The following is a 10,121-nucleotide window of genomic DNA, read 5'->3' as shown; positions in this document are numbered from 1 at the left end:
CTCTCTCTAATAGACTGATGTCATGATGATCTACACTCACACATCAGTGTGTTAGATAAATGTGTATTATATTTAATCAGGCTCATGCAACTCGTACAACCCAGTAAGACTGATGATAGGATGAGACAGGTTAGTACAGTAGTTTATGTAAAGAATTAGTGGTTCTCAATACTCATAGACTATCAACAGCTGCAGTAGTAACAGATTTTTTGTGAACACAGTTATAGCCATAGATATATACCTCAAAATCAAAGCTCTATGAAAGACGCAGCATCGGTGTGCTTCGTTTTTACTTTGTCATTTTACTTACAGCACATATTTATTATTGCTGCTATTTACACTCACTTGTCATTTTCCCACCAGCTTTTCTGTGTATAATCTTTTTGTTTTATTAAAGTGTAAGTTAAATAATATTAAACTAAAAGCAGTATTCTCTGTAGCAGCCAAAATATGAACAAGACATATTTTTATATAAAAGAATCTCTAGATACATTACTTGCATATTTGTGAAATGTTTGGTTTCACACCTATGAAATTTGTTGTTTGAATTCATGAAAGGCTATGGAATGAGTATTGTTAATGATAAATGAATGAGAGACTGACTTCATTGATGTTATTGATGATTATAATTTTTGGACATGTTTAGAATCATGTATTATATATTTTTAAACTTAGTATTATTATCAATTACATTTACTATACCTTTGTATTTGTGATATCTAACAAGTCCTAAATGCTATTGCTAGTACTTCATTAGCACAAATATGTATTTAAAACAGATTTATCTTCTTTTTTTCCCTCACAGTATTATGATGTCATAAATTAGAAAAAAGTGTCAGGTGCTGCATTTAGTTGTTGAACCATGCCTACTAGTGCTTGACATGTGTAACAGAAAAGACTTGCCTTCCATTCTATGGTGCTTTGAAGAAAACAAACCTGTTTCACATACATATTTATAAGTGTATTAGATTAATTATCAGTAAAATCTTGCATCACTTTGTTTTTGGACATATGAAAGTTACATATTTATAAAAAGGGGTTAGGTGATGTAGACCATGATTAAGATGATATATAACAAACACAGTAACTTGTTGACTTTAACTTTCACACACAATTTGGAGTCATTCTGTCAGTTTGCTGTTGCCATCGATTATATGTTTGCAAAGTACAGCATTCTCCGTGACCTCCTTTCTCTCCAAATTTGATTCAGTCCTATTGCATTCAGAGAGGCAAAACTTCTCCCCAATGGGGAAGTCTGAAGCATTATCTCCAACAGATGTGATTGTTGTAGTTTTAGCTGGTCAGGTTACCTCATTGCCATGTCATCATAATAACAGTTTGTTAAAAATATTCTGACTAGCTGTAGGACATTTGTGGGAACTGCAAAACAGGCCCTTCTAATATAAGAAAGTAAGTGAACTGTACAGGAAAAAGTCTGCCACTTCTTCTGAGCTTGATCACTCAACTACCGTTATTTCTTGGCTGTATTTACATCAAGACTATATGTGGAAGACAGTGGCAGGATATAAAGAAAGATGTACTAAATTGCTCATCAGCAACAGCAACAAAACCATGAAGAAAGTTTTTTCTTTAGGATAGCTCAGCATGTACACTGAAGATCAGAAATAGGTAATGCATGAAAACAGAAAGATATGTTATAGGAATCAGAACACTGCAAGGGAGCCAGAAAAAAAAAGTGAAATGGAATGGGGACAGTGAAAGTATATTGGATTGCTGGAGAACTTGTCCACAATTAACTGTCCTAGTCATGGAGATTAACAATAAATTTTCAAGTAGGGATGTGATTTGTGAAAATGACATTGCTTGTCAAAGTGATCCTCTTTATCCGACATAAGATGTTACATTTGCAGACTGTTAATCTGCTACGTCTACATCTATACCTATACTCCGCAAGCCACCTGACGGTGCGTGGCGGAGGGTACCTTGAGTACCTCTATCAGTTCTCCCTTCTATTTCAGTCTCGTATTGTTTGTGGAAAGATAGATTGTTAGTATGCCTCTGTGTGGGCTCTAATCTCTCTGATTTTATCCTCATGGTCTCTTCGCAAGATATACGGAGGAGGGAGCAATATACTGCTCGACTCCTCGGTGAAGGTATGTTCTCGAAACTTAAACAAAAGCCCGTACCAAGCTACTGCGCGTTTCTCTTGCAGAGTCTTCCACTGGAGTCTTATCAATCATCTCCGTAACGCTTTCGCGATTACTAAATGATCCTGTAACAAAGCGTGCTGCTCTCCTTTGGATCTTCTCTATCTCTTCGATCAACCCTATCTGGTACAAATCCCACACTGGTGAGCAGTATTCAAGCAGTGGGCGAACAAGTGTACTGTAACATTTTGCGTTAAAAGTGTACTGTGACATTTTGTGGTATGATAGTAATCAAGTCCTTTTTTTACTGTTAGAGGGGACTTTCTCATTGCTATTTGTTTTGAATGCATCTCAGTAAATTGTCCCAGCGTGCAAGAAGGCAAAGCTCATTTTGGTGTGTGTGTGTGTGTGTGTGTGTGTGTGTGTGTGTACGTGAGAGAGAGAGAGAGAGAGAGAGAGAGAGAGATACTTTATCTCCCGGAGATGGATGATGCCTCATGAGGAAAGCATTACTAAATGCTAAAAAATAAGCATGGTCTTTTATGGTGCTCAGGTGGCACTCATGCCCTAACTGTTTTCACTGGAATAATTGTTCTCCCTCTGAATTCTATATGTTGCATGTCAAAAATATGTTCAGTTATTAATTTCATTATTTGATTTACAAATATTTTAATTTATGTGAAGTTTGCACACATTGGAGAAGAGTGCCAAAAATATATTAAACTGGTGCTGTCACCATATTTTTCATAAACAGTTGGTATGCTATGAGCATAATATAATAAAAAAAAAACCACTCTTAATTAAAATCTGTGTAGATTTTCTTTCTTCTTTGAAGCAACTTTAGGTTAAAATTTTCCTTCAATTTGCGTGAAATGTACCTCGAATATTTAATAATGGAGCATTGTAGTCTTATATCATTGTTACGAGAATACTGTAAATGAAATGCTTAACATTGATTGATTGATTCATTAATTCGTTCATTCATCAGGAAGATAAAAGGAAAGAAAAAAAGTAAGACTTTCGTTAATTGAAAAGGACCCCATATTTGGGATCATGAGAGAAATGTATTATGGAAATGATATTTCACTTTTATAACTCTAATGACATTCTCTTGTCGAGTTATATCTCTGATGTTGTAATCATCTGTTAGCTGTGATCAAACTAAGCTTTCTGAAAATGGGGAAAGTGGGAATACTATGAGGTTGTATTTATGTATGGATATATGAGAGCTTGAACAGCATTCGGTCTGACATTTCAACACAGCTGTCAGTTATAATAGGTTATTATCTGAAATGCTTAGTAGTAGATACAAATGGAGGGGTCGATAGAAGAAAGTGCTAACCCTGGATTTAGTAAAGATTATTCGAATTAAGTTATCTGCTATATATTCACACACATCACATGCTGGTAACAGTTCCACAAGTAACATGAAAAAGCACTATCTTTTTACATAAATTGTTTTATTGTAGTTCTGGTTTTGTATTTGAATTTAACCAACCATATAGCATACGACAACTCAAAATATACTCTTGTGGCTTAGCACTTCCTTCTGTCAACTGCATGGAAGTGCCAACAGTAGATAGTTCTCACCTTGTGGACAACGTCGCCAGCTCTCAGTATGGCTTTTATTTAAACTCTATTTGTTGTTTCATATAAGCAAATATGTTCACAAAATCAAGTAGACAAGTTTAACAACATTTATACCATGAACGGTGATGTATTTTTACTGAATTTGTCTTCCACTCAAGACTTTTCTCTTGCTTGTATCTGTTAGTTATGGTAAATATGTGACGTACAAGACTGAATGAGATGTTTGAATCCCATCTTCAAACAAGTAAATAAATGTCTAGTATTCATTGTTAATCTGCCTTATTCTTTAAAAATGTTCAGTGTATTCAAAAAATTAAGTTGTATTTCAATAATAAGTAGGAAATTTTCTGCACTTTATTCTGCTGCAAATTTACATTTTATTACTTGTTATGTCTCCACAGGAATTGTTCTGGTAGATCTGAGGGTTCTTTTTGTACAGTAATCTCAGTACTTTATTTCCATTTATCACTTTGCTGTATTATACTGTCATTTTTTCCCCTCTATGCATGTGGTATCCTTCTTCCCAGTTCCATATTACGTGGTGTTCCTCTCACCATTGTTTTAGAAGGCCCACATGTCTCTTGACTTGCAATTTTTAAAAAAAATTTGAACCATGCTACTGCTGTTTCAGTGATTTCCAATCGCTTGTTATAGTGCTTGCCTTGTGGCATTTCCAGTCATGCCTATGAAGTGGATCATAGTATCTATTAACATTCAAGCAACCACCACAATGGATGCTTGTTTTAAGCAGCTACATAAGTTAACAACAGTTATTACTCTCTCGAATTGCCTCTAATGATATTGTTGATTTAACACTTTGACTACCGCACACATAGTGATGGATGTTTCACCACCATACCATGCCATGGCATCAAATATACAGCTCTGCTGTGGTTACTGTCAGCCCTATGGCAGTCAACATGTTAAATAAGTTTGAAAAGAGGGCACTGTGTACTGTAAAATTTATAAATAATGAGATCTAACAATTTTCTCCTTTAGCCATGCATGCTTTTTTTTCCTACTGACTCAGTCTTAAAATACAGCAGTCACTGGCCATGTTTCCAGGAATCAGAGGCAAGATGACGCATTACTCCACAAATACCAATAATGAGAATAGTATTACAGCAGTCAAAGCAGTGCGCCCCCTTGTATAGAAATGTCTACAGTTTGGATATAATGGTTTAAATCTTACCTTCCATCCGACCTCATTGTCAATACTGTGTTGTAGTTTCCTCTTTTGTAGCAGAAAGCCATATTGCACTGCTTCATTCTATAGCTAAATTCAAAAGCTTTATAATTTACATCTTGGTGTGTGCCATTAGCTCACACTGTGCTAATATTCATTAGTTTGCTTCTTATTTCCTTTTTTCAGACTGGAAGTAAGTTTTATTTATTTAGTTTTGTGGTTCGTTAGTGGGTTCTTAATGGATAGAAGTGCATGGTTGTCCAAGTCTGCTTTCACCTACATCTGTTTTTTATAATCAATGATTGCATTTTACTAAGTCATAAGATCTGGCTTAAAATTTCTCCATAACTCTCTTTTACAGAAATACATATCAAACTTTTAAAACTTCCTTAGAGATTTTTAATTTTTTTCTTGTGCACTTAAATGAATTTTTAGTAAATATCATATTCTGCTTACTAATTGCCTGAGAATAACCCTCTTCAATGGTTTCCTTATTATATAACACAAAAACTATACATATGTAGAAATTCAACAAGATGATTTTTCAATGATAAGTTAGTTCTCTACTATGTCAGTTGTATTGTGGCCTGAAATCCATCTTCAACATTACAAATCAGATGTTTATTCTGTTTAGAAAAGTGCTAGAACTTAAACATTAAATTCCTATAAATCCTTGCCACATCGCTAAAGAAAACATGCAGTACAGCATCATATTTCTCCAATTCAGTTGTCAGTGAAGCATTTAGGAAATTGTACTGTTGTATTATTTCAGTGAAAACAAATACTCTCCTGTTGTTTCATATGGTGCTACAAATCACAGGAACAAGAGCAAGTATCACAAAAAATTTTGTATTAGGAATTTAGAACTGCAGAACAGAAGAGTAATTGAGATCCACGAAGTAATTGGCTTACAGAGTTGCTCTCTGTGCTCAGTACAATACGGTAGTCAAGGTTTCAGACACTCCTTTATCTGTAATAATAATGATGTTTGCCATAAGTAATTTCTGTAGGTGAAAGACAAACTATTAATGATTGTATTTTTTAATTGTGTGTTAAAGCCAAAGATAGATACAAAATAAAAGTGAATATAAGTACCGTTGTTAATTCAAAACTAATCCTTTTGTACATTACGGAGAAGGAATAAAATTTTTTTATCCATTGTGGATTTTGTCCTGTTCTTACACATTTTCCTTCACCCTCTTCCCTAAAATCCTCCCCTCCTTTCAGCATCAGAATTACTTCAATTTAACAAATATTGGAATTTGAAGGGAATGAGGATTTCCAGCAGTGGCCTAATTGAGGGCATTTTCCTGAGGTGATTTAGGAAAACGATGGAAAACTTAAATTAGGATGTCTAGTCAGTGATTTGAATGTGCACTGTTTACAGCAAGGTGTAAGTGTGAAGAGGAGGTTGTTACATAGGACACTTTTTTTGTCACAACAATAAAAGACTGAGTTCAAACTGATGAATCATATCAAGCGATACTTTTAACAGGTTTCACTTTATTGTAGGACAGTTTCGTCCAAATTTTGTTTCCCATGCTTTCTTAATTTGCTGTGCTGTTAATGTAAGTTCTTGAGTAATGTTATAATTTTATAGCCACACTAACATTCAAGTAATGCTATTCTTTTTCTACCAAACATTTTCTATTTTCTCTAATTTTTTCCTTAAAGTTAAAATGTTAGAACCATGAATATGTTAATAAGGAACATTTTTTAACAACAAACCGTATAGAGAAAAGTTGCTACTCACCATATAGCAGAAAAGCTGACTCGCAGATAGGCACAACGAAAAGACTCTCACAGTTATAGCTTTTGGCCATTAAGGCCTTCATCATTAACACACGCCCCTCCGCCCCCCCCCCCCCCCATACACACACACACACACACACACACACACACACACACACACACACTGAAACCACACTGCGAGAAGAAGCACCAGAGCATGATGGGAATGGCGACTGGGTGGGAGTAAGGACGAGGCTGTGGCAGGGAAGAGGAGGGATAGTATGGTGGAGGTGGCAGACAGTGAAGTGCTGCAGGTTAGAGGGGGGCAGGGGAGGGGGCGGGGGGAGTTGTAGAAAAGAAGAGAAATAACAAGAATGGGTGTGGTGGTAGAATGACGGCTGTGTAGGTGTGGAATGGGAACAGGGAAGGGGCAGGATGGGTGAGGACAGTGACTACTGAAGGCTGAGGCCAAGAGGGTTACGGGAACGTAGGATGTATACGTGAAAAGGATCCATATGGCACAGACTGTGAAGCAGTCATTGAAATGGAGGATGTCATGTTTGGCAATGTGTTCAGCAACAGGGTGGTCCGCTTTGTTTCTTGGCCACAGTTTGTCAGTGGCCATTCATGCGGACAGGCAGCTTATTGGTTGTCATACTCACATAGAATGCAGCACAGTGGTTGCATCTTAGCTTGTAGACCACTGGTGGTGGTAGGAGGATGTATGGGAGAGGTCTTGCATCTAGGTCTATTACAGGGGTATGAGCAGGATTGGGAGCAGGGGTTCTGTAAGGATGGATGAGTATATTGTGTAGGTTCAGTGGATGGCGGAATACCACAGTGGGAAGGATAGTGGGCAGAACATTTATCATCGCAGGGCACGATGAGAGCTAATGGATACCCTGACAGAGAATGTAATTATGTTGCTCCAGTCCGGGGAGGTACCGAGTTGTGAAGGGAATGCTCTTCTGTGGCCAGACAGTGGGACTTCGGGAGGTGGTGGGAGACTGGAAAGATAAAGCATGGGAGAATTGTTTTTGTATAAGGTTGGGAGGATGATAAGGGTCAGTGAAGGCTTCAGTGAGACCCTCGGTATATTTCGAGAGGGACTGCTCGTCACTGCAGATCCAACGACTATGGGTGGCTAGGCTGTACAGAAGGGACTACTTGAAACGGAACGGGTGTCAGTTATTGAAGTGGAGGTATTGCTGGTGGTTGGTAGGTTTGATATGGACAGAGGTACTGATGTGGCCTTCTCTGAGGTGGAGGTCAACATAGAGGAAGGTGGCTTGTCAGGTTGAGTAGCACCAGGTGAAGCAATTGGGGGAGAAGTTGTTGAGGTTCTGGAGGAATGTGGATAGGGTGTCCTCACCTTTGATCCAGATAGCAAAGATGTCATCAATAAATCTGAATCAGGTGAGAGGTTTATGATTCTGGGTTTTTAGGAAGTATTCCTCTAGATGGTCCATGAATAGGTTGGCATAGGACGGTGCCATGCAGGTGCCCATAGCCATACCTTGGATTTGTTTGTAGGTAGTGCCTTCAAAGAAGAATTAACTGTGGGTGAGGATATAGTTGGTCATGGTGACTAGGAAGGAGGTTGTTGGTTTGAAATCCGTCGGGCATTGGGAAAGGTAATGTTAGTGTACAAGGAGCTGGCATCAAGAGTGATGAGCAGGGCACCACGTGGTAAAGGGACAGGAACTGTGGAGAGTCAGTGCAGCAGAAATGGTTTTTATCTTTTATATAGGAGGACAAGTTCCGGGTAATAGGTTGAAGGTGTTGTCTACGAGAGCAGAGATTCTCTCAGTGGGGCACAGTAACCGGCTACAATGTGGCGTCCTGGATGGTTAGGTTTATGCACTGTAGGAAGCATGTAGAAGGTAGGAGTGTGGGGATCGGTAGGGGTGAGCAGAGAGATGGACTCCGGGGAAAAGTTCGGGGATGCGCTTACGTATTTGAGTATGACTGAAGATCGTGCTCGATTACTGGAATGGGGTCACATTGGCAAGGTTTGTAGGTGGAAGTATCTGACAGCTGGCGGAGCCCTTCTGCCAGGTAATCCTTGTAGTTCAGAACAACAGTGGTGGAGCCTTTGTCCACAGGTAGGATTATAAGGTCGGGATCGGTTTTTAAATGGTGGACTGCGGTTCTTTCTGCGGATGTTAGGTTAGTGTGCATGTTGGGGGAATTGGGGAATGATGGTGAGGCAAGGTAAAAGGTTATCTGGGGGCACCGTGGGTGAATCATGGCTGGATGGAGGAGTGAACTGAGTTAGGCAAGGTTCAATATTGGTCTTTAGTTGAGTGATTAGTAGAGTTAGTGGCAAAAAAATGTTTCCACTGTAGGGACCGGGAGAAGGAGAGGTGGTCATTAACAAGTCCTGCATGATTGCAGACCTATGGAAAAGACTGATATTTCTGTGGGGCTAAGGCTTCTGGAGGAAAGGTTCATGACTGTGTTGCAGGTCTGTTTAGGTTCTGGATTCTGAGTGGTGGTGGGTGGGAGTAAGAGTAATAGGTCTGTGAGACAGGGTTTGTCAGATATGAGGGGACATGGGGGAGGTTTGGAGGTTTTTGTAGAGGTGGAGGAGAGTGGTACTTCAAGGCAGGAGTAGGAAGTGAGCAGGATGGAGAGCTTTTTGAGATGGCGTTGTGCATGTCACTCAAGTTCCCGAAGGGCAAGAGTTTCAATATGTGTTATGGGTTTCAGAAGTGTGGGATAGCATAGCAGGAGAACCTTGCAGATGGAGAGAAGGTACTGCAAGGAGGTTTGAGTTTGGTTGATATGGTTTTGCAGGACTATGTGGGTGAGGGCTAAGGATTGGCAGAATCTGAAAAGGTGAAGGTCATTGTGGAAGAAGGGGTGGCAGTCTTATATGGGTAATTTGGTAAGGCCATTAGGGGGGATTCCTTGAGCCAGGCAACAACGCAGGAACAGTGTGTGAGGCTGGGATCTGGCTAGGGATAAGGAAACTTTTCTGTACTGACACAGATGAAATGAGTAAGGATCCATGGTGGTGGAAAAATGCGAAAAATTATGTGTGAAAATTCACGAAAAGGATGAAATGGATGCAATAGGGGGAAACAAAATGAAATCTGAGAGAGTCAACAATAGCGAAAGGCGAAAACTCACTAAAATTGGCAAGAAGTCACAAGGATCGAAGTAAAGAATAACTAATAAAAAATATATATTACTGTGGGTAGAAGGTCTGAGAGTGGATAAAATTGAAGAAGGGGGATGGCAGATGTGACTGGATTGTGGAGTTAGTGCGAGTGAACTGGGATAGAATGGAGAAATTGTGAGGGGATGGAAAGGGGTTTGTAGGATGAGATACAAGATCATGTGGCACCAGGAAGGTGTGAGAGTTAACATGCAAAAATACAGGAAATGACGCAGGGAGAGTGATCAGTTTGAAAGTATAGGATGATTATTTCGGCGGGAGTAATGTGAAACATTAAACTGCATCAACAATCAGCATGGTCTTGTAGCCGTCTGTTGTATGC

This window comes from Schistocerca cancellata, chromosome 6 (genome assembly GCF_023864275.1).
Source record: "Schistocerca cancellata isolate TAMUIC-IGC-003103 chromosome 6, iqSchCanc2.1, whole genome shotgun sequence".
NCBI classification, from domain to species: Eukaryota; Metazoa; Arthropoda; class Insecta; order Orthoptera; family Acrididae; genus Schistocerca; species Schistocerca cancellata.
This window is presented reverse-complemented; position numbering follows the sequence as displayed.